The 27493-nt window shown below is 42.7% G+C and overlaps 16 non-coding genes across 16 annotated transcripts; all 16 read right to left on the minus strand.

Annotated features, from left to right (window-relative positions):
• Positions 1-444: 444 nt before the first annotated feature.
• LOC134063014 (5S ribosomal RNA) lies at positions 445-563 on the minus strand. The gene has a single exon (XR_009935789.1). It is a non-coding gene; the product is annotated as a 5S ribosomal RNA (ribosomal RNA).
• A 1637-nt stretch (positions 564-2200) lies between these two features.
• LOC134063185 (5S ribosomal RNA) lies at positions 2201-2319 on the minus strand. Its single transcript, XR_009935957.1, has one exon. It is a non-coding gene; the product is annotated as a 5S ribosomal RNA (ribosomal RNA).
• A 1641-nt stretch (positions 2320-3960) lies between these two features.
• Positions 3961-4079, minus strand: LOC134063016 (5S ribosomal RNA). The gene has a single exon (XR_009935791.1). It is a non-coding gene; the product is annotated as a 5S ribosomal RNA (ribosomal RNA).
• A 1637-nt stretch (positions 4080-5716) lies between these two features.
• LOC134063187 (5S ribosomal RNA) lies at positions 5717-5835 on the minus strand. Its single transcript, XR_009935959.1, has one exon. It is a non-coding gene; the product is annotated as a 5S ribosomal RNA (ribosomal RNA).
• A 1641-nt stretch (positions 5836-7476) lies between these two features.
• Positions 7477-7595, minus strand: LOC134063017 (5S ribosomal RNA). Its single transcript, XR_009935792.1, has one exon. It is a non-coding gene; the product is annotated as a 5S ribosomal RNA (ribosomal RNA).
• Positions 7596-9236: 1641 nt separating this feature from the next.
• LOC134063018 (5S ribosomal RNA) lies at positions 9237-9355 on the minus strand. The gene has a single exon (XR_009935793.1). It is a non-coding gene; the product is annotated as a 5S ribosomal RNA (ribosomal RNA).
• Positions 9356-10992: 1637 nt separating this feature from the next.
• LOC134063019 (5S ribosomal RNA) lies at positions 10993-11111 on the minus strand. Its single transcript, XR_009935794.1, has one exon. It is a non-coding gene; the product is annotated as a 5S ribosomal RNA (ribosomal RNA).
• Positions 11112-12748: 1637 nt separating this feature from the next.
• LOC134063188 (5S ribosomal RNA) lies at positions 12749-12867 on the minus strand. Its single transcript, XR_009935960.1, has one exon. It is a non-coding gene; the product is annotated as a 5S ribosomal RNA (ribosomal RNA).
• A 1641-nt stretch (positions 12868-14508) lies between these two features.
• LOC134063020 (5S ribosomal RNA) lies at positions 14509-14627 on the minus strand. Its single transcript, XR_009935795.1, has one exon. It is a non-coding gene; the product is annotated as a 5S ribosomal RNA (ribosomal RNA).
• A 1641-nt stretch (positions 14628-16268) lies between these two features.
• Positions 16269-16387, minus strand: LOC134063183 (5S ribosomal RNA). Its single transcript, XR_009935955.1, has one exon. It is a non-coding gene; the product is annotated as a 5S ribosomal RNA (ribosomal RNA).
• Positions 16388-18024: 1637 nt separating this feature from the next.
• Positions 18025-18143, minus strand: LOC134063022 (5S ribosomal RNA). Its single transcript, XR_009935797.1, has one exon. It is a non-coding gene; the product is annotated as a 5S ribosomal RNA (ribosomal RNA).
• A 1637-nt stretch (positions 18144-19780) lies between these two features.
• Positions 19781-19899, minus strand: LOC134063023 (5S ribosomal RNA). The gene has a single exon (XR_009935798.1). It is a non-coding gene; the product is annotated as a 5S ribosomal RNA (ribosomal RNA).
• A 1637-nt stretch (positions 19900-21536) lies between these two features.
• LOC134063024 (5S ribosomal RNA) lies at positions 21537-21655 on the minus strand. Its single transcript, XR_009935799.1, has one exon. It is a non-coding gene; the product is annotated as a 5S ribosomal RNA (ribosomal RNA).
• Positions 21656-23304: 1649 nt separating this feature from the next.
• On the minus strand, positions 23305-23423 carry LOC134063025 (5S ribosomal RNA). The gene has a single exon (XR_009935800.1). It is a non-coding gene; the product is annotated as a 5S ribosomal RNA (ribosomal RNA).
• Positions 23424-25076: 1653 nt separating this feature from the next.
• On the minus strand, positions 25077-25195 carry LOC134063026 (5S ribosomal RNA). Its single transcript, XR_009935801.1, has one exon. It is a non-coding gene; the product is annotated as a 5S ribosomal RNA (ribosomal RNA).
• A 1641-nt stretch (positions 25196-26836) lies between these two features.
• On the minus strand, positions 26837-26955 carry LOC134063028 (5S ribosomal RNA). Its single transcript, XR_009935803.1, has one exon. It is a non-coding gene; the product is annotated as a 5S ribosomal RNA (ribosomal RNA).
• Positions 26956-27493: the final 538 nt, after the last annotated feature.

Below are 27493 nucleotides of genomic sequence, written 5' to 3' on the forward strand. Positions count from 1 at the left end.
TCTGGGATGTCGACAGCCATGCAGACTGTAGGCTATTATCCATACTCAGGCAGTGTTGAAAAAATGACTTTGCAGCTCTTGGGCGAATGAACACAGCGAGACCGGGAATTGTACAAAACGGTGAAAACTAAAGGGACATAGAAAACAAAGCTGTCACCCCCCAAAAATAAGCTAAACATTCCAGATGAAAACAAGCACTAAAACTCCCCCAATCCGCCAACTGTTGACAGTCAACTCGTGCAATTTTGTTCGACCTGTTGCTGGCTTAGCCTATATTTCCTACCTATGCATTTAGTTATTTATTTATTTATTTATTTATTTATTTTGCTTTCAAACGGAGGAAGCAAATATTCAAAGGGGTTGGAACATCTACGTACTAGGGAGCAGGCACGCACAGACAGACAGCCTGAAAAAAAAAAAGTTGCACTGGCTGATGGAGAGAAAAGCTTACGGCACCTGGTATTCCCAGGCGGTCTCCCATCCAAGTACTAACCAGGCCCGACGCTGCTTAGCTTCCGAGATCGGACGAGATCGGGCGTGTTCAGCGTGGTATGGCCGTAAGCGAAAGCAACCGGCCAAAGTAACCTACTTAAAGCTCCCCAACCCGGGTTGGAGACGCGTGTGTTGTGAAAGGTGAGGTACGCTACAGTATGTGTTCATGAAAACAAGGGCGCATTTTCCGCGTGGAGTTCAACTTTGAAAGTGAAGAATACAACAAATGGCATTTAAAACTTGGTAACATTTCCAATAACTGTTCCTTCTTTATCCTAAAAACGAAGGGTACTGACAGAAGAGTTTGGTTAGGCAAGTGCATATACTTTACTCACAGTTCAACACACATAGGGCAGCTTTATCTCTGATTAAAACGCTCACAGATTTGTTTAGAAGCTAAAGAAATTGTAATGGTGACATAGCATGGCAAAAACCACTTGGTGTACACCATTTGAAACTACCACAAGTAAATTAGAAAACGTCACTGGAGTAAAAAAAAAAAAAAAAGCTCAGCTTTTCAAACAAAGATGATACTCAAAGCTAAGGAGAGAAATCAGTGTCTGGCCATGCATGAGAATATAAAACCACTAAGTATTTGATGGGATATAAAAAATAAAATAAAAAATCCTTTTTTTAAGCGGAGCGAAAACACAGGGGATGTTTCATTGGAGAGAACAACCCTAATTTACAATTCATGAAATATAAGCTTCGTTTTAGAAACGTAGCCTCTCAATGAAAACAACGTACACATACCGGTCGGGATGCAGACGCTCCGAGTTGGGTCTCTGGCCAGTTAGGATTGCGCCTTCAGGTCATGTGTTGTGAAGAGGGTTGTTTCATGGATCCGCTTTGCTTCAACTTCGCCACGGAGAAAGTAAAAACAACTGCTCCAACTGCAGTTCTCTACTGGTGTGCTAGAGTCACTGGCAGCCAATGATCCATACATGTCCACAAATGTACACTAACGACGGAAAGCGTGGCGCTCCCTCCGGCGACGGAGACGTGAATGAGCGCTTCTCCTTAGCGCACGGTTTATATAGGCCTTATACGTAATAGTAGACACACGTCAATCGAATGCTGCATCTAATACGACAACATAGGCTATGTAGTAGCAACTGCTGTCAAGCAAAACTTCATGAAGCACGCTGATATTAGCTTTTCAAATATCAATTCGCTGTGCGTAAAAACAGGAACTTTGGTCACTCGCTCTACTCGGACATCCTGAAACGAGTAACCTACAGTTGTTCAGGAAAACACCACAATATCTGGGATGTCGACAGCCATGCAGACTGTAGGCTATTATCCATACTCAGGCAGTGTTGAAAAAATGACTTTGCAGCTCTTGGGCGAATGAACACAGCGAGACCGGGAATTGTACAAAACGGTGAAAACTAAAGGGACATAGAAAACAAAGCTGTCACCCCCAAAAAATAAGCTAAACATTCCAGATGAAAACAAGCACTAAAACTCCCCCAATCCGCCAACTGTTGACAGTCAACTCGTGCAATTTTGTTCGACCTGTTGCTGGCTTAGCCTATATTTCCTACCTATGCATTTAGTTATTTATTTATTTATTTATTTATTTATTTTGCTTTCAAACGGAGGAAGCAAATATTCAAAGGGGTTGGAACATCTACGTACTAGGGAGCAGGCACGCACAGACAGACAGCCTGAAAAAAAAAAAGTTGCACTGGCTGATGGAGAGAAAAGCTTACGGCACCTGGTATTCCCAGGCGGTCTCCCATCCAAGAACTAACCAGGCCCGACGCTGCTTAGCTTCCGAGATCGGACGAGATCGGGCGTGTTCAGCGTGGTATGGCCGTAAGCGAAAGCAACCGGCCAAAGTAACGTACTTAAAGCTCCCCAACCCGGGTTGGAGACGCGTGTGTTGTGAAAGGTGAGGTACGCTACAGTATGTGTTCATGAAAACAAGGGCGCATTTTCCGCGTGGAGTTCAACTTTGAAAGTGAAGAATACAACAAATGGCATTTAAAACTTGGTAACATTTCCAATAACTGTTCCTTCTTTATCCTAAAAACGAAGGGTACTGACAGAAGAGTTTGGTTAGGCAAGTGCATATACTTTACTCACAGTTCAACACACATAGGGCAGCTTTATCTCTGATTAAAACGCTCACAGATTTGTTTAGAAGCTAAAGAAATTGTAATGGTGACATAGCATGGCAAAAACCACTTGGTGTACACCATTTGAAACTACCACAAGTAAATTAGAAAACGTCACTGGAGTAAAAAAAAAAAAAAAAGCTCAGCTTTTCAAACAAAGATGATACTCAAAGCTAAGGAGAGAAATCAGTGTCTGGCCATGCATGAGAATATAAAACCACTAAGTATTTGATGGGATATAAAAAATAAAATAAAAAATCCTTTTTTTAAGCGGAGCGAAAACACAGGGGATGTTTCATTGGAGAGAACAACCCTAATTTACAATTCATGAAATATAAGCTTCGTTTTAGAAACGTAGCCTCTCAATGAAAACAACGTACACATACCGGTCGGGATGCAGACGCTCCGAGTTGGGTCTCTGGCCAGTTAGGATTGCGCCTTCAGGTCATGTGTTGTGAAGAGGGTTGTTTCATGGATCCGCTTTGCTTCAACTTCGCCACGGAGAAAGTAAAAACAACTGCTCCAACTGCAGTTCTCTACTGGTGTGCTAGAGTCACTGGCAGCCAATGATCCATACATGTCCACAAATGTACACTAACGACGGAAAGCGTGGCGCTCCCTCCGGCGACGGAGACGTGAATGAGCGCTTCTCCTTAGCGCACGGTTTATATAGGCCTTATACGTAATAGTAGACACACGTCAATCGAATGCTGCATCTAATACGACAACATAGGCTATGTAGTAGCAACTGCTGTCAAGCAAAACTTCATGAAGCACGCTGATATTAGCTTTTCAAATATCAATTCGCTGTGCGTAAAAACAGGAACTTTGGTCACTCGCTCTACTCGGACATCCTGAAACGAGTAACCTACAGTTGTTCAGGAAAACACCACAATATCTGGGATGTCGACAGCCATGCAGACTGTAGGCTATTATCCATACTCAGGCAGTGTTGAAAAAATGACTTTGCAGCTCTTGGGCGAATGAACACAGCGAGACCGGGAATTGTACAAAACGGTGAAAACTAAAGGGACATAGAAAACAAAGCTGTCACCCCCCAAAAATAAGCTAAACATTCCAGATGAAAACAAGCACTAAAACTCCCCCAATCCGCCAACTGTTGACAGTCAACTCGTGCAATTTTGTTCGACCTGTTGCTGGCTTAGCCTATATTTCCTACCTATGCATTTAGTTATTTATTTATTTATTTATTTATTTATTTATTTTGCTTTCAAACGGAGGAAGCAAATATTCAAAGGGGTTGGAACATCTACGTACTAGGGAGCAGGCACGCACAGACAGACAGCCTGGAAAAAAAAAAGTTGCACTGGCTGATGGAGAGAAAAGCTTACGGCACCTGGTATTCCCAGGCGGTCTCCCATCCAAGTACTAACCAGGCCCGACGCTGCTTAGCTTCCGAGATCGGACGAGATCGGGCGTGTTCAGCGTGGTATGGCCGTAAGCGAAAGCAACCGGCCAAAGTAACCTACTTAAAGCTCCCCAACCCGGGTTGGAGACGCGTGTGTTGTGAAAGGTGAGGTACGCTACAGTATGTGTTCATGAAAACAAGGGCGCATTTTCCGCGTGGAGTTCAACTTTGAAAGTGAAGAATACAACAAATGGCATTTAAAACTTGGTAACATTTCCAATAACTGTTCCTTCTTTATCCTAAAAACGAAGGGTACTGACAGAAGAGTTTGGTTAGGCAAGTGCATATACTTTACTCACAGTTCAACACACATAGGGCAGCTTTATCTCTGATTAAAACGCTCACAGATTTGTTTAGAAGCTAAAGAAATTGTAATGGTGACATAGCATGGCAAAAACCACTTGGTGTACACCATTTGAAACTACCACAAGTAAATTAGAAAACGTCACTGGAGTAAAAAAAAAAAAAAAAGCTCAGCTTTTCAAACAAAGATGATACTCAAAGCTAAGGAGAGAAATCAGTGTCTGGCCATGCATGAGAATATAAAACCACTAAGTATTTGATGGGATATAAAAAATAAAATAAAAAATCCTTTTTTTAAGCGGAGCGAAAACACAGGGGATGTTTCATTGGAGAGAACAACCCTAATTTACAATTCATGAAATATAAGCTTCGTTTTAGAAACGTAGCCTCTCAATGAAAACAACGTACACATACCGGTCGGGATGCAGACGCTCCGAGTTGGGTCTCTGGCCAGTTAGGATTGCGCCTTCAGGTCATGTGTTGTGAAGAGGGTTGTTTCATGGATCCGCTTTGCTTCAACTTCGCCACGGAGAAAGTAAAAACAACTGCTCCAACTGCAGTTCTCTACTGGTGTGCTAGAGTCACTGGCAGCCAATGATCCATACATGTCCACAAATGTACACTAACGACGGAAAGCGTGGCGCTCCCTCCGGCGACGGAGACGTGAATGAGCGCTTCTCCTTAGCGCACGGTTTATATAGGCCTTATACGTAATAGTAGACACACGTCAATCGAATGCTGCATCTAATACGACAACATAGGCTATGTAGTAGCAACTGCTGTCAAGCAAAACTTCATGAAGCACGCTGATATTAGCTTTTCAAATATCAATTCGCTGTGCGTAAAAACAGGAACTTTGGTCACTCGCTCTACTCGGACATCCTGAAACGAGTAACCTACAGTTGTTCAGGAAAACACCACAATATCTGGGATGTCGACAGCCATGCAGACTGTAGGCTATTATCCATACTCAGGCAGTGTTGAAAAAATGACTTTGCAGCTCTTGGGCGAATGAACACAGCGAGACCGGGAATTGTACAAAACGGTGAAAACTAAAGGGACATAGAAAACAAAGCTGTCACCCCCAAAAAATAAGCTAAACATTCCAGATGAAAACAAGCACTAAAACTCCCCCAATCCGCCAACTGTTGACAGTCAACTCGTGCAATTTTGTTCGACCTGTTGCTGGCTTAGCCTATATTTCCTACCTATGCATTTAGTTATTTATTTATTTATTTATTTATTTATTTTGCTTTCAAACGGAGGAAGCAAATATTCAAAGGGGTTGGAACATCTACGTACTAGGGAGCAGGCACGCACAGACAGACAGCCTGAAAAAAAAAAAGTTGCACTGGCTGATGGAGAGAAAAGCTTACGGCACCTGGTATTCCCAGGCGGTCTCCCATCCAAGAACTAACCAGGCCCGACGCTGCTTAGCTTCCGAGATCGGACGAGATCGGGCGTGTTCAGCGTGGTATGGCCGTAAGCGAAAGCAACCGGCCAAAGTAACGTACTTAAAGCTCCCCAACCCGGGTTGGAGACGCGTGTGTTGTGAAAGGTGAGGTACGCTACAGTATGTGTTCATGAAAACAAGGGCGCATTTTCCGCGTGGAGTTCAACTTTGAAAGTGAAGAATACAACAAATGGCATTTAAAACTTGGTAACATTTCCAATAACTGTTCCTTCTTTATCCTAAAAACGAAGGGTACTGACAGAAGAGTTTGGTTAGGCAAGTGCATATACTTTACTCACAGTTCAACACACATAGGGCAGCTTTATCTCTGATTAAAACGCTCACAGATTTGTTTAGAAGCTAAAGAAATTGTAATGGTGACATAGCATGGCAAAAACCACTTGGTGTACACCATTTGAAACTACCACAAGTAAATTAGAAAACGTCACTGGAGTAAAAAAAAAAAAAAAAGCTCAGCTTTTCAAACAAAGATGATACTCAAAGCTAAGGAGAGAAATCAGTGTCTGGCCATGCATGAGAATATAAAACCACTAAGTATTTGATGGGATATAAAAAATAAAATAAAAAATCCTTTTTTTAAGCGGAGCGAAAACACAGGGGATGTTTCATTGGAGAGAACAACCCTAATTTACAATTCATGAAATATAAGCTTCGTTTTAGAAACGTAGCCTCTCAATGAAAACAACGTACACATACCGGTCGGGATGCAGACGCTCCGAGTTGGGTCTCTGGCCAGTTAGGATTGCGCCTTCAGGTCATGTGTTGTGAAGAGGGTTGTTTCATGGATCCGCTTTGCTTCAACTTCGCCACGGAGAAAGTAAAAACAACTGCTCCAACTGCAGTTCTCTACTGGTGTGCTAGAGTCACTGGCAGCCAATGATCCATACATGTCCACAAATGTACACTAACGACGGAAAGCGTGGCGCTCCCTCCGGCGACGGAGACGTGAATGAGCGCTTCTCCTTAGCGCACGGTTTATATAGGCCTTATACGTAATAGTAGACACACGTCAATCGAATGCTGCATCTAATACGACAACATAGGCTATGTAGTAGCAACTGCTGTCAAGCAAAACTTCATGAAGCACGCTGATATTAGCTTTTCAAATATCAATTCGCTGTGCGTAAAAACAGGAACTTTGGTCACTCGCTCTACTCGGACATCCTGAAACGAGTAACCTACAGTTGTTCAGGAAAACACCACAATATCTGGGATGTCGACAGCCATGCAGACTGTAGGCTATTATCCATACTCAGGCAGTGTTGAAAAAATGACTTTGCAGCTCTTGGGCGAATGAACACAGCGAGACCGGGAATTGTACAAAACGGTGAAAACTAAAGGGACATAGAAAACAAAGCTGTCACCCCCCAAAAATAAGCTAAACATTCCAGATGAAAACAAGCACTAAAACTCCCCCAATCCGCCAACTGTTGACAGTCAACTCGTGCAATTTTGTTCGACCTGTTGCTGGCTTAGCCTATATTTCCTACCTATGCATTTAGTTATTTATTTATTTATTTATTTATTTATTTATTTTGCTTTCAAACGGAGGAAGCAAATATTCAAAGGGGTTGGAACATCTACGTACTAGGGAGCAGGCACGCACAGACAGACAGCCTGAAAAAAAAAAAGTTGCACTGGCTGATGGAGAGAAAAGCTTACGGCACCTGGTATTCCCAGGCGGTCTCCCATCCAAGTACTAACCAGGCCCGACGCTGCTTAGCTTCCGAGATCGGACGAGATCGGGCGTGTTCAGCGTGGTATGGCCGTAAGCGAAAGCAACCGGCCAAAGTAACCTACTTAAAGCTCCCCAACCCGGGTTGGAGACGCGTGTGTTGTGAAAGGTGAGGTACGCTACAGTATGTGTTCATGAAAACAAGGGCGCATTTTCCGCGTGGAGTTCAACTTTGAAAGTGAAGAATACAACAAATGGCATTTAAAACTTGGTAACATTTCCAATAACTGTTCCTTCTTTATCCTAAAAACGAAGGGTACTGACAGAAGAGTTTGGTTAGGCAAGTGCATATACTTTACTCACAGTTCAACACACATAGGGCAGCTTTATCTCTGATTAAAACGCTCACAGATTTGTTTAGAAGCTAAAGAAATTGTAATGGTGACATAGCATGGCAAAAACCACTTGGTGTACACCATTTGAAACTACCACAAGTAAATTAGAAAACGTCACTGGAGTAAAAAAAAAAAAAAAAGCTCAGCTTTTCAAACAAAGATGATACTCAAAGCTAAGGAGAGAAATCAGTGTCTGGCCATGCATGAGAATATAAAACCACTAAGTATTTGATGGGATATAAAAAATAAAATAAAAAATCCTTTTTTTAAGCGGAGCGAAAACACAGGGGATGTTTCATTGGAGAGAACAACCCTAATTTACAATTCATGAAATATAAGCTTCGTTTTAGAAACGTAGCCTCTCAATGAAAACAACGTACACATACCGGTCGGGATGCAGACGCTCCGAGTTGGGTCTCTGGCCAGTTAGGATTGCGCCTTCAGGTCATGTGTTGTGAAGAGGGTTGTTTCATGGATCCGCTTTGCTTCAACTTCGCCACGGAGAAAGTAAAAACAACTGCTCCAACTGCAGTTCTCTACTGGTGTGCTAGAGTCACTGGCAGCCAATGATCCATACATGTCCACAAATGTACACTAACGACGGAAAGCGTGGCGCTCCCTCCGGCGACGGAGACGTGAATGAGCGCTTCTCCTTAGCGCACGGTTTATATAGGCCTTATACGTAATAGTAGACACACGTCAATCGAATGCTGCATCTAATACGACAACATAGGCTATGTAGTAGCAACTGCTGTCAAGCAAAACTTCATGAAGCACGCTGATATTAGCTTTTCAAATATCAATTCGCTGTGCGTAAAAACAGGAACTTTGGTCACTCGCTCTACTCGGACATCCTGAAACGAGTAACCTACAGTTGTTCAGGAAAACACCACAATATCTGGGATGTCGACAGCCATGCAGACTGTAGGCTATTATCCATACTCAGGCAGTGTTGAAAAAATGACTTTGCAGCTCTTGGGCGAATGAACACAGCGAGACCGGGAATTGTACAAAACGGTGAAAACTAAAGGGACATAGAAAACAAAGCTGTCACCCCCCAAAAATAAGCTAAACATTCCAGATGAAAACAAGCACTAAAACTCCCCCAATCCGCCAACTGTTGACAGTCAACTCGTGCAATTTTGTTCGACCTGTTGCTGGCTTAGCCTATATTTCCTACCTATGCATTTAGTTATTTATTTATTTATTTATTTATTTATTTATTTTGCTTTCAAACGGAGGAAGCAAATATTCAAAGGGGTTGGAACATCTACGTACTAGGGAGCAGGCACGCACAGACAGACAGCCTGAAAAAAAAAAAGTTGCACTGGCTGATGGAGAGAAAAGCTTACGGCACCTGGTATTCCCAGGCGGTCTCCCATCCAAGTACTAACCAGGCCCGACGCTGCTTAGCTTCCGAGATCGGACGAGATCGGGCGTGTTCAGCGTGGTATGGCCGTAAGCGAAAGCAACCGGCCAAAGTAACCTACTTAAAGCTCCCCAACCCGGGTTGGAGACGCGTGTGTTGTGAAAGGTGAGGTACGCTACAGTATGTGTTCATGAAAACAAGGGCGCATTTTCCGCGTGGAGTTCAACTTTGAAAGTGAAGAATACAACAAATGGCATTTAAAACTTGGTAACATTTCCAATAACTGTTCCTTCTTTATCCTAAAAACGAAGGGTACTGACAGAAGAGTTTGGTTAGGCAAGTGCATATACTTTACTCACAGTTCAACACACATAGGGCAGCTTTATCTCTGATTAAAACGCTCACAGATTTGTTTAGAAGCTAAAGAAATTGTAATGGTGACATAGCATGGCAAAAACCACTTGGTGTACACCATTTGAAACTACCACAAGTAAATTAGAAAACGTCACTGGAGTAAAAAAAAAAAAAAAAGCTCAGCTTTTCAAACAAAGATGATACTCAAAGCTAAGGAGAGAAATCAGTGTCTGGCCATGCATGAGAATATAAAACCACTAAGTATTTGATGGGATATAAAAAATAAAATAAAAAATCCTTTTTTTAAGCGGAGCGAAAACACAGGGGATGTTTCATTGGAGAGAACAACCCTAATTTACAATTCATGAAATATAAGCTTCGTTTTAGAAACGTAGCCTCTCAATGAAAACAACGTACACATACCGGTCGGGATGCAGACGCTCCGAGTTGGGTCTCTGGCCAGTTAGGATTGCGCCTTCAGGTCATGTGTTGTGAAGAGGGTTGTTTCATGGATCCGCTTTGCTTCAACTTCGCCACGGAGAAAGTAAAAACAACTGCTCCAACTGCAGTTCTCTACTGGTGTGCTAGAGTCACTGGCAGCCAATGATCCATACATGTCCACAAATGTACACTAACGACGGAAAGCGTGGCGCTCCCTCCGGCGACGGAGACGTGAATGAGCGCTTCTCCTTAGCGCACGGTTTATATAGGCCTTATACGTAATAGTAGACACACGTCAATCGAATGCTGCATCTAATACGACAACATAGGCTATGTAGTAGCAACTGCTGTCAAGCAAAACTTCATGAAGCACGCTGATATTAGCTTTTCAAATATCAATTCGCTGTGCGTAAAAACAGGAACTTTGGTCACTCGCTCTACTCGGACATCCTGAAACGAGTAACCTACAGTTGTTCAGGAAAACACCACAATATCTGGGATGTCGACAGCCATGCAGACTGTAGGCTAATATCCATACTCAGGCAGTGTTGAAAAAATGACTTTGCAGCTCTTGGGCGAATGAACACAGCGAGACCGGGAATTGTACAAAACGGTGAAAACTAAAGGGACATAGAAAACAAAGCTGTCACCCCCAAAAAATAAGCTAAACATTCCAGATGAAAACAAGCACTAAAACTCCCCCAATCCGCCAACTGTTGACAGTCAACTCGTGCAATTTTGTTCGACCTGTTGCTGGCTTAGCCTATATTTCCTACCTATGCATTTAGTTATTTATTTATTTATTTATTTATTTATTTTGCTTTCAAACGGAGGAAGCAAATATTCAAAGGGGTTGGAACATCTACGTACTAGGGAGCAGGCACGCACAGACAGACAGCCTGAAAAAAAAAAAGTTGCACTGGCTGATGGAGAGAAAAGCTTACGGCACCTGGTATTCCCAGGCGGTCTCCCATCCAAGTACTAACCAGGCCCGACGCTGCTTAGCTTCCGAGATCGGACGAGATCGGGCGTGTTCAGCGTGGTATGGCCGTAAGCGAAAGCAACCGGCCAAAGTAACGTACTTAAAGCTCCCCAACCCCGGTTGGAGACGCGTGTGTTGTGAAAGGTGAGGTACGCTACAGTATGTGTTCATGAAAACAAGGGCGCATTTTCCGCGTGGAGTTCAACTTTGAAAGTGAAGAATACAACAAATGGCATTTAAAACTTGGTAACATTTCCAATAACTGTTCCTTCTTTATCCTAAAAACGAAGGGTACTGACAGAAGAGTTTGGTTAGGCAAGTGCATATACTTTACTCACAGTTCAACACACATAGGGCAGCTTTATCTCTGATTAAAACGCTCACAGATTTGTTTAGAAGCTAAAGAAATTGTAATGGTGACATAGCATGGCAAAAACCACTTGGTGTACACCATTTGAAACTACCACAAGTAAATTAGAAAACGTCACTGGAGTAAAAAAAAAAAAAAAAGCTCAGCTTTTCAAACAAAGATGATACTCAAAGCTAAGGAGAGAAATCAGTGTCTGGCCATGCATGAGAATATAAAACCACTAAGTATTTGATGGGATATAAAAAATAAAATAAAAAATCCTTTTTTTAAGCGGAGCGAAAACACAGGGGATGTTTCATTGGAGAGAACAACCCTAATTTACAATTCATGAAATATAAGCTTCGTTTTAGAAACGTAGCCTCTCAATGAAAACAACGTACACATACCGGTCGGGATGCAGACGCTCCGAGTTGGGTCTCTGGCCAGTTAGGATTGCGCCTTCAGGTCATGTGTTGTGAAGAGGGTTGTTTCATGGATCCGCTTTGCTTCAACTTCGCCACGGAGAAAGTAAAAACAACTGCTCCAACTGCAGTTCTCTACTGGTGTGCTAGAGTCACTGGCAGCCAATGATCCATACATGTCCACAAATGTACACTAACGACGGAAAGCGTGGCGCTCCCTCCGGCGACGGAGACGTGAATGAGCGCTTCTCCTTAGCGCACGGTTTATATAGGCCTTATACGTAATAGTAGACACACGTCAATCGAATGCTGCATCTAATACGACAACATAGGCTATGTAGTAGCAACTGCTGTCAAGCAAAACTTCATGAAGCACGCTGATATTAGCTTTTCAAATATCAATTCGCTGTGCGTAAAAACAGGAACTTTGGTCACTCGCTCTACTCGGACATCCTGAAACGAGTAACCTACAGTTGTTCAGGAAAACACCACAATATCTGGGATGTCGACAGCCATGCAGACTGTAGGCTATTATCCATACTCAGGCAGTGTTGAAAAAATGACTTTGCAGCTCTTGGGCGAATGAACACAGCGAGACCGGGAATTGTACAAAACGGTGAAAACTAAAGGGACATAGAAAACAAAGCTGTCACCCCCAAAAAATAAGCTAAACATTCCAGATGAAAACAAGCACTAAAACTCCCCCAATCCGCCAACTGTTGACAGTCAACTCGTGCAATTTTGTTCGACCTGTTGCTGGCTTAGCCTATATTTCCTACCTATGCATTTAGTTATTTATTTATTTATTTATTTATTTATTTTGCTTTCAAACGGAGGAAGCAAATATTCAAAGGGGTTGGAACATCTACGTACTAGGGAGCAGGCACGCACAGACAGACAGCCTGAAAAAAAAAAAGTTGCACTGGCTGATGGAGAGAAAAGCTTACGGCACCTGGTATTCCCAGGCGGTCTCCCATCCAAGAACTAACCAGGCCCGACGCTGCTTAGCTTCCGAGATCGGACGAGATCGGGCGTGTTCAGCGTGGTATGGCCGTAAGCGAAAGCAACCGGCCAAAGTAACGTACTTAAAGCTCCCCAACCCGGGTTGGAGACGCGTGTGTTGTGAAAGGTGAGGTACGCTACAGTATGTGTTCATGAAAACAAGGGCGCATTTTCCGCGTGGAGTTCAACTTTGAAAGTGAAGAATACAACAAATGGCATTTAAAACTTGGTAACATTTCCAATAACTGTTCCTTCTTTATCCTAAAAACGAAGGGTACTGACAGAAGAGTTTGGTTAGGCAAGTGCATATACTTTACTCACAGTTCAACACACATAGGGCAGCTTTATCTCTGATTAAAACGCTCACAGATTTGTTTAGAAGCTAAAGAAATTGTAATGGTGACATAGCATGGCAAAAACCACTTGGTGTACACCATTTGAAACTACCACAAGTAAATTAGAAAACGTCACTGGAGTAAAAAAAAAAAAAAAAGCTCAGCTTTTCAAACAAAGATGATACTCAAAGCTAAGGAGAGAAATCAGTGTCTGGCCATGCATGAGAATATAAAACCACTAAGTATTTGATGGGATATAAAAAATAAAATAAAAAATCCTTTTTTTAAGCGGAGCGAAAACACAGGGGATGTTTCATTGGAGAGAACAACCCTAATTTACAATTCATGAAATATAAGCTTCGTTTTAGAAACGTAGCCTCTCAATGAAAACAACGTACACATACCGGTCGGGATGCAGACGCTCCGAGTTGGGTCTCTGGCCAGTTAGGATTGCGCCTTCAGGTCATGTGTTGTGAAGAGGGTTGTTTCATGGATCCGCTTTGCTTCAACTTCGCCACGGAGAAAGTAAAAACAACTGCTCCAACTGCAGTTCTCTACTGGTGTGCTAGAGTCACTGGCAGCCAATGATCCATACATGTCCACAAATGTACACTAACGACGGAAAGCGTGGCGCTCCCTCCGGCGACGGAGACGTGAATGAGCGCTTCTCCTTAGCGCACGGTTTATATAGGCCTTATACGTAATAGTAGACACACGTCAATCGAATGCTGCATCTAATACGACAACATAGGCTATGTAGTAGCAACTGCTGTCAAGCAAAACTTCATGAAGCACGCTGATATTAGCTTTTCAAATATCAATTCGCTGTGCGTAAAAACAGGAACTTTGGTCACTCGCTCTACTCGGACATCCTGAAACGAGTAACCTACAGTTGTTCAGGAAAACACCACAATATCTGGGATGTCGACAGCCATGCAGACTGTAGGCTATTATCCATACTCAGGCAGTGTTGAAAAAATGACTTTGCAGCTCTTGGGCGAATGAACACAGCGAGACCGGGAATTGTACAAAACGGTGAAAACTAAAGGGACATAGAAAACAAAGCTGTCACCCCCCAAAAATAAGCTAAACATTCCAGATGAAAACAAGCACTAAAACTCCCCCAATCCGCCAACTGTTGACAGTCAACTCGTGCAATTTTGTTCGACCTGTTGCTGGCTTAGCCTATATTTCCTACCTATGCATTTAGTTATTTATTTATTTATTTATTTATTTATTTATTTTGCTTTCAAACGGAGGAAGCAAATATTCAAAGGGGTTGGAACATCTACGTACTAGGGAGCAGGCACGCACAGACAGACAGCCTGAAAAAAAAAAAGTTGCACTGGCTGATGGAGAGAAAAGCTTACGGCACCTGGTATTCCCAGGCGGTCTCCCATCCAAGTACTAACCAGGCCCGACGCTGCTTAGCTTCCGAGATCGGACGAGATCGGGCGTGTTCAGCGTGGTATGGCCGTAAGCGAAAGCAACCGGCCAAAGTAACGTACTTAAAGCTCCCCAACCCGGGTTGGAGACGCGTGTGTTGTGAAAGGTGAGGTACGCTACAGTATGTGTTCATGAAAACAAGGGCGCATTTTCCGCGTGGAGTTCAACTTTGAAAGTGAAGAATACAACAAATGGCATTTAAAACTTGGTAACATTTCCAATAACTGTTCCTTCTTTATCCTAAAAACGAAGGGTACTGACAGAAGAGTTTGGTTAGGCAAGTGCATATACTTTACTCACAGTTCAACACACATAGGGCAGCTTTATCTCTGATTAAAACGCTCACAGATTTGTTTAGAAGCTAAAGAAATTGTAATGGTGACATAGCATGGCAAAAACCACTTGGTGTACACCATTTGAAACTACCACAAGTAAATTAGAAAACGTCACTGGAGTAAAAAAAAAAAAAAAAGCTCAGCTTTTCAAACAAAGATGATACTCAAAGCTAAGGAGAGAAATCAGTGTCTGGCCATGCATGAGAATATAAAACCACTAAGTATTTGATGGGATATAAAAAATAAAATAAAAAATCCTTTTTTTAAGCGGAGCGAAAACACAGGGGATGTTTCATTGGAGAGAACAACCCTAATTTACAATTCATGAAATATAAGCTTCGTTTTAGAAACGTAGCCTCTCAATGAAAACAACGTACACATACCGGTCGGGATGCAGACGCTCCGAGTTGGGTCTCTGGCCAGTTAGGATTGCGCCTTCAGGTCATGTGTTGTGAAGAGGGTTGTTTCATGGATCCGCTTTGCTTCAACTTCGCCACGGAGAAAGTAAAAACAACTGCTCCAACTGCAGTTCTCTACTGGTGTGCTAGAGTCACTGGCAGCCAATGATCCATACATGTCCACAAATGTACACTAACGACGGAAAGCGTGGCGCTCCCTCCGGCGACGGAGACGTGAATGAGCGCTTCTCCTTAGCGCACGGTTTATATAGGCCTTATACGTAATAGTAGACACACGTCAATCGAATGCTGCATCTAATACGACAACATAGGCTATGTAGTAGCAACTGCTGTCAAGCAAAACTTCATGAAGCACGCTGATATTAGCTTTTCAAATATCAATTCGCTGTGCGTAAAAACAGGAACTTTGGTCACTCGCTCTACTCGGACATCCTGAAACGAGTAACCTACAGTTGTTCAGGAAAACACCACAATATCTGGGATGTCGACAGCCATGCAGACTGTAGGCTATTATCCATACTCAGGCAGTGTTGAAAAAATGACTTTGCAGCTCTTGGGCGAATGAACACAGCGAGACCGGGAATTGTACAAAACGGTGAAAACTAAAGGGACATAGAAAACAAAGCTGTCACCCCCCAAAAATAAGCTAAACATTCCAGATGAAAACAAGCACTAAAACTCCCCCAATCCGCCAACTGTTGACAGTCAACTCGTGCAATTTTGTTCGACCTGTTGCTGGCTTAGCCTATATTTCCTACCTATGCATTTAGTTATTTATTTATTTATTTATTTATTTATTTATTTTGCTTTCAAACGGAGGAAGCAAATATTCAAAGGGGTTGGAACATCTACGTACTAGGGAGCAGGCACGCACAGACAGACAGCCTGAAAAAAAAAAAGTTGCACTGGCTGATGGAGAGAAAAGCTTACGGCACCTGCTATTCCCAGGCGGTCTCCCATCCAAGTACTAACCAGGCCCGACGCTGCTTAGCTTCCGAGATCGGACGAGATCGGGCGTGTTCAGCGTGGTATGGCCGTAAGCGAAAGCAACCGGCCAAAGTAACCTACTTAAAGCTCCCCAACCCGGGTTGGAGACGCGTGTGTTGTGAAAGGTGAGGTACGCTACAGTATGTGTTCATGAAAACAAGGGCGCATTTTCCGCGTGGAGTTCAACTTTGAAAGTGAAGAATACAACAAATGGCATTTAAAACTTGGTAACATTTCCAATAACTGTTCCTTCTTTATCCTAAAAACGAAGGGTACTGACAGAAGAGTTTGGTTAGGCAAGTGCATATACTTTACTCACAGTTCAACACACATAGGGCAGCTTTATCTCTGATTAAAACGCTCACAGATTTGTTTAGAAGCTAAAGAAATTGTAATGGTGACATAGCATGGCAAAAACCACTTGGTGTACACCATTTGAAACTACCACAAGTAAATTAGAAAACGTCACTGGAGTAAAAAAAAAAAAAAAAGCTCAGCTTTTCAAACAAAGATGATACTCAAAGCTAAGGAGAGAAATCAGTGTCTGGCCATGCATGAGAATATAAAACCACTAAGTATTTGATGGGATATAAAAAATAAAATAAAAAATCCTTTTTTTAAGCGGAGCGAAAACACAGGGGATGTTTCATTGGAGAGAACAACCCTAATTTACAATTCATGAAATATAAGCTTCGTTTTAGAAACGTAGCCTCTCAATGAAAACAACGTACACATACCGGTCGGGATGCAGACGCTCCGAGTTGGGTCTCTGGCCAGTTAGGATTGCGCCTTCAGGTCATGTGTTGTGAAGAGGGTTGTTTCATGGATCCGCTTTGCTTCAACTTCGCCACGGAGAAAGTAAAAACAACTGCTCCAACTGCAGTTCTCTACTGGTGTGCTAGAGTCACTGGCAGCCAATGATCCATACATGTCCACAAATGTACACTAACGACGGAAAGCGTGGCGCTCCCTCCGGCGACGGAGACGTGAATGAGCGCTTCTCCTTAGCGCACGGTTTATATAGGCCTTATACGTAATAGTAGACACACGTCAATCGAATGCTGCATCTAATACGACAACATAGGCTATGTAGTAGCAACTGCTGTCAAGCAAAACTTCATGAAGCACGCTGATATTAGCTTTTCAAATATCAATTCGCTGTGCGTAAAAACAGGAACTTTGGTCACTCGCTCTACTCGGACATCCTGAAACGAGTAACCTACAGTTGTTCAGGAAAACACCACAATATCTGGGATGTCGACAGCCATGCAGACTGTAGGCTAATATCCATACTCAGGCAGTGTTGAAAAAATGACTTTGCAGCTCTTGGGCGAATGAACACAGCGAGACCGGGAATTGTACAAAACGGTGAAAACTAAAGGGACATAGAAAACAAAGCTGTCACCCCCAAAAAATAAGCTAAACATTCCAGATGAAAACAAGCACTAAAACTCCCCCAATCCGCCAACTGTTGACAGTCAACTCGTGCAATTTTGTTCGACCTGTTGCTGGCTTAGCCTATATTTCCTACCTATGCATTTAGTTATTTATTTATTTATTTATTTATTTATTTTGCTTTCAAACGGAGGAAGCAAATATTCAAAGGGGTTGGAACATCTACGTACTAGGGAGCAGGCACGCACAGACAGACAGCCTGAAAAAAAAAAAGTTGCACTGGCTGATGGAGAGAAAAGCTTACGGCACCTGGTATTCCCAGGCGGTCTCCCATCCAAGTACTAACCAGGCCCGACGCTGCTTAGCTTCCGAGATCGGACGAGATCGGGCGTGTTCAGCGTGGTATGGCCGTAAGCGAAAGCAACCGGCCAAAGTAACGTACTTAAAGCTCCCCAACCCCGGTTGGAGACGCGTGTGTTGTGAAAGGTGAGGTACGCTACAGTATGTGTTCATGAAAACAAGGGCGCATTTTCCGCGTGGAGTTCAACTTTGAAAGTGAAGAATACAACAAATGGCATTTAAAACTTGGTAACATTTCCAATAACTGTTCCTTCTTTATCCTAAAAACGAAGGGTACTGACAGAAGAGTTTGGTTAGGCAAGTGCATATACTTTACTCACAGTTCAACACACATAGGGCAGCTTTATCTCTGATTAAAACGCTCACAGATTTGTTTAGAAGCTAAAGAAATTGTAATGGTGACATAGCATGGCAAAAACCACTTGGTGTACACCATTTGAAACTACCACAAGTAAATTAGAAAACGTCACTGGAGTAAAAAAAAAAAAAAAAGCTCAGCTTTTCAAACAAAGATGATACTCAAAGCTAAGGAGAGAAATCAGTGTCTGGCCATGCATGAGAATATAAAACCACTAAGTATTTGATGGGATATAAAAAATAAAATAAAAAATCCTTTTTTTAAGCGGAGCGAAAACACAGGGGATGTTTCATTGGAGAGAACAACCCTAATTTACAATTCATGAAATATAAGCTTCGTTTTAGAAACGTAGCCTCTCAATGAAAACAACGTACACATACCGGTCGGGATGCAGACGCTCCGAGTTGGGTCTCTGGCCAGTTAGGATTGCGCCTTCAGGTCATGTGTTGTGAAGAGGGTTGTTTCATGGATCCGCTTTGCTTCAACTTCGCCACGGAGAAAGTAAAAACAACTGCTCCAACTGCAGTTCTCTACTGGTGTGCTAGAGTCACTGGCAGCCAATGATCCATACATGTCCACAAATGTACACTAACGACGGAAAGCGTGGCGCTCCCTCCGGCGACGGAGACGTGAATGAGCGCTTCTCCTTAGCGCACGGTTTATATAGGCCTTATACGTAATAGTAGACACACGTCAATCGAATGCTGCATCTAATACGACAACATAGGCTATGTAGTAGCAACTGCTGTCAAGCAAAACTTCATGAAGCACGCTGATATTAGCTTTTCAAATATCAATTCGCTGTGCGTAAAAACAGGAACTTTGGTCACTCGCTCTACTCGGACATCCTGAAACGAGTAACCTACAGTTGTTCAGGAAAACACCACAATATCTGGGATGTCGACAGCCATGCAGACTGTAGGCTATTATCCATACTCAGGCAGTGTTGAAAAAATGACTTTGCAGCTCTTGGGCGAATGAACACAGCGAGACCGGGAATTGTACAAAACGGTGAAAACTAAAGGGACATAGAAAACAAAGCTGTCACCCCCCAAAAATAAGCTAAACATTCCAGATGAAAACAAGCACTAAAACTCCCCCAATCCGCCAACTGTTGACAGTCAACTCGTGCAATTTTGTTCGACCTGTTGCTGGCTTAGCCTATATTTCCTACCTATGCATTTAGTTATTTATTTATTTATTTATTTATTTATTTTGCTTTCAAACGGAGGAAGCAAATATTCAAAGGGGTTGGAACATCTACGTACTAGGGAGCAGGCACGCACAGACAGACAGCCTGAAAAAAAAAAAGTTGCACTGGCTGATGGAGAGAAAAGCTTACGGCACCTGGTATTCCCAGGCGGTCTCCCATCCAAGTACTAACCAGGCCCGACGCTGCTTAGCTTCCGAGATCGGACGAGATCGGGCGTGTTCAGCGTGGTATGGCCGTAAGCGAAAGCAACCGGCCAAAGTAACCTACTTAAAGCTCCCCAACCCGGGTTGGAGACGCGTGTGTTGTGAAAGGTGAGGTACGCTACAGTATGTGTTCATGAAAACAAGGGCGCATTTTCCGCGTGGAGTTCAACTTTGAAAGTGAAGAATACAACAAATGGCATTTAAAACTTGGTAACATTTCCAATAACTGTTCCTTCTTTATCCTAAAAACGAAGGGTACTGACAGAAGAGTTTGGTTAGGCAAGTGCATATACTTTACTCACAGTTCAACACACATAGGGCAGCTTTATCTCTGATTAAAACGCTCACAGATTTGTTTAGAAGCTAAAGAAATTGTAATGGTGACATAGCATGGCAAAAACCACTTGGTGTACACCATTTGAAACTACCACAAGTAAATTAGAAAACGTCACTGGAGTAAAAAAAAAAAAAAAAGCTCAGCTTTTCAAACAAAGATGATACTCAAAGCTAAGGAGAGAAATCAGTGTCTGGCCATGCATGAGAATATAAAACCACTAAGTATTTGATGGGATATAAAAAATAAAAAAAAAAATCCTTTTTTTAAGCGGAGCGAAAACACAGGGGATGTTTCATTGGAGAGAACAGCCCTAATTTACAATTCATGAAATATAAGCTTCGTTTTAGAAACGTAGCCTCTCAATGAAAACAACGTACACATACCGGTCGGGATGCAGACGCTCCGAGTTGGGTCTCTGGCCAGTTAGGATTGCGCCTTCAGGTCATGTGTTGTGAAGAGGGTTGTTTCATGGATCCGCTTTGCTTCAACTTCGCCACGGAGAAAGTAAAAACAACTGCTCCAACTGCAGTTCTCTACTGGTGTGCTAGAGTCACTGGCAGCCAATGATCCATACATGTCCACAAATGTACACTAACGACGGAAAGCGTGGCGCTCCCTCCGGCGACGGAGACGTGAATGAGCGCTTCTCCTTAGCGCACGGTTTATATAGGCCTTATACGTAATAGTAGACACACGTCAATCGAATGCTGCATCTAATACGACAACATAGGCTATGTAGTAGCAACTGCTGTCAAGCAAAACTTCATGAAGCACGCTGATATTAGCTTTTCAAATATCAATTCGCTGTGCGTAAAAACAGGAACTTTGGTCACTCGCTCTACTCGGACATCCTGAAACGAGTAACCTACAGTTGTTCAGGAAAACACCACAATATCTGGGATGTCGACAGCCATGCAGACTGTAGGCTATTATCCATACTCAGGCAGTGTTGAAAAAATGACTTTGCAGCTCTTGGGCGAATGAACACAGCGAGACCGGGAATTGTACAAAACGGTGAAAACTAAAGGGACATAGAAAACAAAGCTGTCACCCCCCAAAAATAAGCTAAACATTCCAGATGAAAACAAGCACTAAAACTCCCCCAATCCGCCAACTGTTGACAGTCAACTCGTGCAATTTTGTTCGACCTGTTGCTGGCTTAGCCTATATTTCCTACCTATGCATTTAGTTATTTATTTATTTATTTATTTATTTATTTTGCTTTCAAACGGAGGAAGCAAATATTCAAAGGGGTTGGAACATCTACGTACTAGGGAGCAGGCACGCACAGACAGACAGCCTGAAAAAAAAAAAGTTGCACTGGCTGATGGAGAGAAAAGCTTACGGCACCTGGTATTCCCAGGCGGTCTCCCATCCAAGTACTAACCAGGCCCGACGCTGCTTAGCTTCCGAGATCGGACGAGATCGGGCGTGTTCAGCGTGGTATGGCCGTAAGCGAAAGCAACCGGCCAAAGTAACCTACTTAAAGCTCCCCAACCCGGGTTGGAGACGCGTGTGTTGTGAAAGGTGAGGTACGCTACAGTATGTGTTCATGAAAACAAGGGCGCATTTTCCGCGTGGAGTTCAACTTTGAAAGTGAAGAATACAACAAATGGCATTTAAAACTTGGTAACATTTCCAATAACTGTTCCTTCTTTATCCTAAAAACGAAGGGTACTGACAGAAGAGTTTGGTTAGGCAAGTGCATATACTTTACTCACAGTTCAACACACATAGGGCAGCTTTATCTCTGATTAAAACGCTCACAGATTTGTTTAGAAGCTAAAGAAATTGTAATGGTGACATAGCATGGCAAAAACCACTTGGTGTACACCATTTGAAACTACCACAAGTAAATTAGAAAACGTCACTGGAGTAAAAAAAAAAAAAAAAGCTCAGCTTTTCAAACAAAGATGATACTCAAAGCTAAGGAGAGAAATCAGTGTCTGGCCATGCATGAGAATATAAAACCACTAAGTATTTGATGGGATATAAAAAATAAAAAAAAAAATCCTTTTTTTAAGCGGAGCGAAAACACAGGGGATGTTTCATTGGAGAGAACAGCCCTAATTTACAATTCATGAAATATAAGCTTCGTTTTAGAAACGTAGCCTCTCAATGAAAACAACGTACACATACCGGTCGGGATGCAGACGCTCCGAGTTGGGTCTCTGGCCAGTTAGGATTGCGCCTTCAGGTCATGTGTTGTGAAGAGGGTTGTTTCATGGATCCGCTTTGCTTCAACTTCGCCACGGAGAAAGTAAAAACAACTGCTCCAACTGCAGTTATCTACTGGTGTGCTAGAGTCACTGGCAGCCAATGATCCATACATGTCCACAAATGTACACTAACGACGGAAAGCGTGGCGCTCCCTCCGGCGACGGAGACGTGAATGAGCGCTTCTCCTTAGCGCACGGTTTATATAGGCCTTATACGTAATAGTAGACACACGTCAATCGAATGCTGCATCTAATACGACAACATAGGCTATGTAGTAGCAACTGCTGTCAAGCAAAACTTCATGAAGCACGCTGATATTAGCTTTTCAAATATCAATTCGCTGTGCGTAAAAACAGGAACTTTGGTCACTCGCTCTACTCGGACATCCTGAAACGAGTAACCTACAGTTGTTCAGGAAAACACCACAATATCTGGGATGTCGACAGCCATGCAGACTGTAGGCTATTATCCATACTCAGGCAGTGTTGAAAAAATGACTTTGCAGCTCTTGGGCGAATGAACACAGCGAGACCGGGAATTGTACAAAACGGTGAAAACTAAAGGGACATAGAAAACAAAGCTGTCACCCCCAAAAAATAAGCTAAACATTCCAGATGAAAACAAGCACTAAAACTCCCCCAATCCGCCAACTGTTGACAGTCAACTCGTGCAATTTTGTTCGACCTGTTGCTGGCTTAGCCTATATTTCCTACCTATGCATTTAGTTAGTTATTTATTTATTTATTTATTTATTTATTTATTTATTTAGCTTTCAAACGGAGGAAGCAAATATTCAAAGGGGTTGGAACATCTACGTACTAGGGAGCAGGCACGCACAGACAGACAGCCTGAAAAAAAAAAAGTTGCACTGGCTGATGGAGAGAAAAGCTTACGGCACCTGGTATTCCCAGGCGGTCTCCCATCCAAGTACTAACCAGGCCCGACGCTGCTTAGCTTCCGAGATCGGACGAGATCGGGCGTGTTCAGCGTGGTATGGCCGTAAGCGAAAGCAACCGGCCAAAGTAACCTACTTAAAGCTCCCCAACCCGGGTTGGAGACGCGTGTGTTGTGAAAGGTGAGGTACGCTACAGTATGTGTTCATGAAAACAAGGGCGCATTTTCCGCGTGGAGTTCAACTTTGAAAGTGAAGAATACAACAAATGGCATTTAAAACTTGGTAACATTTCCAATAACTGTTCCTTCTTTATCCTAAAAACGAAGGGTACTGACAGAAGAGTTTGGTTAGGCAAGTGCATATACTTTACTCACAGTTCAACACACATAGGGCAGCTTTATCTCTGATTAAAACGCTCACAGATTTGTTTAGAAGCTAAAGAAATTGTAATGGTGACATAGCATGGCAAAAACCACTTGGTGTACACCATTTGAAACTACCACAAGTAAATTAGAAAACGTCACTGGAGTAAAAAAAAAAAAAAAAGCTCAGCTTTTCAAACAAAGATGATACTCAAAGCTAAGGAGAGAAATCAGTGTCTGGCCATGCATGAGAATATAAAACCACTAAGTATTTGATGGGATATAAAAAATAAAAAAAAAAATCCTTTTTTTAAGCGGAGCGAAAACACAGGGGATGTTTCATTGGAGAGAACAGCCCTAATTTACAATTCATGAAATATAAGCTTCGTTTTAGAAACGTAGCCTCTCAATGAAAACAACGTACACATACCGGTCGGGATGCAGACGCTCCGAGTTGGGTCTCTGGCCAGTTAGGATTGCGCCTTCAGGTCATGTGTTGTGAAGAGGGTTGTTTCATGGATCCGCTTTGCTTCAACTTCGCCACGGAGAAAGTAAAAACAACTGCTCCAACTGCAGTTATCTACTGGTGTGCTAGAGTCACTGGCAGCCAATGATCCATACATGTCCACAAATGTACACTAACGACGGAAAGCGTGGCGCTCCCTCCGGCGACGGAGACGTGAATGAGCGCTTCTCCTTAGCGCACGGTTTATATAGGCCTTATACGTAATAGTAGACACACGTCAATCGAATGCTGCATCTAATACGACAACATAGGCTATGTAGTAGCAACTGCTGTCAAGCAAAACTTCATGAAGCACGCTGATATTAGCTTTTCAAATATCAATTCGCTGTGCGTAAAAACAGGAACTTTGGTCACTCGCTCTACTCGGACATCCTGAAACGAGTAACCTACAGTTGTTCAGGAAAACACCACAATATCTGGGATGTCGACAGCCATGCAGACTGTAGGCTATTATCCATACTCAGGCAGTGTTGAAAAAATGACTTTGCAGCTCTTGGGCGAATGAACACAGCGAGACCGGGAATTGTACAAAACGGTGAAAACTAAAGGGACATAGAAAACAAAGCTGTCACCCCCAAAAAATAAGCTAAACATTCCAGATGAAAACAAGCACTAAAACTCCCCCAATCCGCCAACTGTTGACAGTCAACTCGTGCAATTTTGTTCGACCTGTTGCTGGCTTAGCCTATATTTCCTACCTATGCATTTAGTTAGTTATTTATTTATTTATTTATTTATTTATTTATTTATTTATTTAGCTTTCAAACGGAGGAAGCAAATATTCAAAGGGGTTGGAACATCTACGTACTAGGGAGCAGGCACGCACAGACAGACAGCCTGAAAAAAAAAAAGTTGCACTGGCTGATGGAGAGAAAAGCTTACGGCACCTGGTATTCCCAGGCGGTCTCCCATCCAAGTACTAACCAGGCCCGACGCTGCTTAGCTTCCGAGATCGGACGAGATCGGGCGTGTTCAGCGTGGTATGGCCGTAAGCGAAAGCAACCGGCCAAAGTAACCTACTTAAAGCTCCCCAACCCGGGTTGGAGACGCGTGTGTTGTGAAAGGTGAGGTACGCTACAGTATGTGTTCATGAAAACAAGGGCGCATTTTCCGCGTGGAGTTCAACTTTGAAAGTGAAGAATACAACAAATGGCATTTAAAACTTGGTAACATTTCCAATAACTGTTCCTTCTTTATCCTAAAAACGAAGGGTACTGACAGAAGAGTTTGGTTAGGCAAGTGCATATACTTTACTCACAGTTCAACACACATAGGGCAGCTTTATCTCTGATTAAAACGCTCACAGATTTGTTTAGAAGCTAAAGAAATTGTAATGGTGACATAGCATGGCAAAAACCACTTGGTGTACACCATTTGAAACTACCACAAGTAAATTAGAAAACGTCACTGGAGTAAAAAAAAAAAAAAAAGCTCAGCTTTTCAAACAAAGATGATACTCAAAGCTAAGGAGAGAAATCAGTGTCTGGCCATGCATGAGAATATAAAACCACTAAGTATTTGATGGGATATAAAAAATAAAATAAAAAATCCTTTTTTTAAGCGGAGCGAAAACACAGGGGATGTTTCATTGGAGAGAACAACCCTAATTTACAATTCATGAAATATAAGCTTCGTTTTAGAAACGTAGCCTCTCAATGAAAACAACGTACACATACCGGTCGGGATGCAGACGCTCCGAGTTGGGTCTCTGGCCAGTTAGGATTGCGCCTTCAGGTCATGTGTTGTGAAGAGGGTTGTTTCATGGATCCGCTTTGCTTCAACTTCGCCACGGAGAAAGTAAAAACAACTGCTCCAACTGCAGTTCTCTACTGGTGTGCTAGAGTCACTGGCAGCCAATGATCCATACATGTCCACAAATGTACACTAACGACGGAAAGCGTGGCGCTCCCTCCGGCGACGGAGACGTGAATGAGCGCTTCTCCTTAGCGCACGGTTTATATAGGCCTTATACGTAATAGTAGACACACGTCAATCGAATGCTGCATCTAATACGACAACATAGGCTATGTAGTAGCAACTGCTGTCAAGCAAAACTTCATGAAGCACGCTGATATTAGCTTTTCAAATATCAATTCGCTGTGCGTAAAAACAGGAACTTTGGTCACTCGCTCTACTCGGACATCCTGAAACGAGTAACCTACAGTTGTTCAGGAAAACACCACAATATCTGGGATGTCGACAGCCATGCAGACTGTAGGCTATTATCCATACTCAGGCAGTGTTGAAAAAATGACTTTGCAGCTCTTGGGCGAATGAACACAGCGAGACCGGGAATTGTACAAAACGGTGAAAACTAAAGGGACATAGAAAACAAAGCTGTCACCCCCAAAAAATAAGCTAAACATTCCAGATGAAAACAAGCACTAAAACTCCCCCAATCCGCCAACTGTTGACAGTCAACTCGTGCAATTTTGTTCGACCTGTTGCTGGCTTAGCCTATATTTCCTACCTATGCATTTAGTTATTTATTTATTTATTTATTTATTTATTTATTTAGCTTTCAAACGGAGGAAGCAAATATTCAAAGGGGTTGGAACATCTACGTACTAGGGAGCAGGCACGCACAGACAGACAGCCTGAAAAAAAAAAAGTTGCACTGGCTGATGGAGAGAAAAGCTTACGGCACCTGGTATTCCCAGGCGGTCTCCCATCCAAGTACTAACCAGGCCCGACGCTGCTTAGCTTCCGAGATCGGACGAGATCGGGCGTGTTCAGCGTGGTATGGCCGTAAGCGAAAGCAACCGGCCAAAGTAACCTACTTAAAGCTCCCCAACCCGGGTTGGAGACGCGTGTGTTGTGAAAGGTGAGGTACGCTACAGTATGTGTTCATGAAAACAAGGGCGCATTTTCCGCGTGGAGTTCAACTTTGAAAGTGAAGAATACAACAAATGGCATTTAAAACTTGGTAACATTTCCAATAACTGTTCCTTCTTTATCCTAAAAACGAAGGGTACTGACAGAAGAGTTTGGTTAGGCAAGTGCATATACTTTACTCACAGTTCAACACACATAGGGCAGCTTTATCTCTGATTAAAACGCTCACAGATTTGTTTAGAAGCTAAAGAAATTGTAATGGTGACATAGCATGGCAAAAACCACTTGGTGTACACCATTTGAAACTACCACAAGTAAATTAGAAAACGTCACTGGAGTAAAAAAAAAAAAAAAAGCTCAGCTTTTCAAACAAAGATGATACTCAAAGCTAAGGAGAGAAATCAGTGTCTGGCCATGCATGAGAATATAAAACCACTAAGTATTTGATGGGATATAA

This window comes from Sardina pilchardus, chromosome 17 (genome assembly GCF_963854185.1).
Source record: "Sardina pilchardus chromosome 17, fSarPil1.1, whole genome shotgun sequence".
In the NCBI taxonomy this organism is placed as follows: Eukaryota; Metazoa; Chordata; class Actinopteri; order Clupeiformes; family Clupeidae; genus Sardina; species Sardina pilchardus.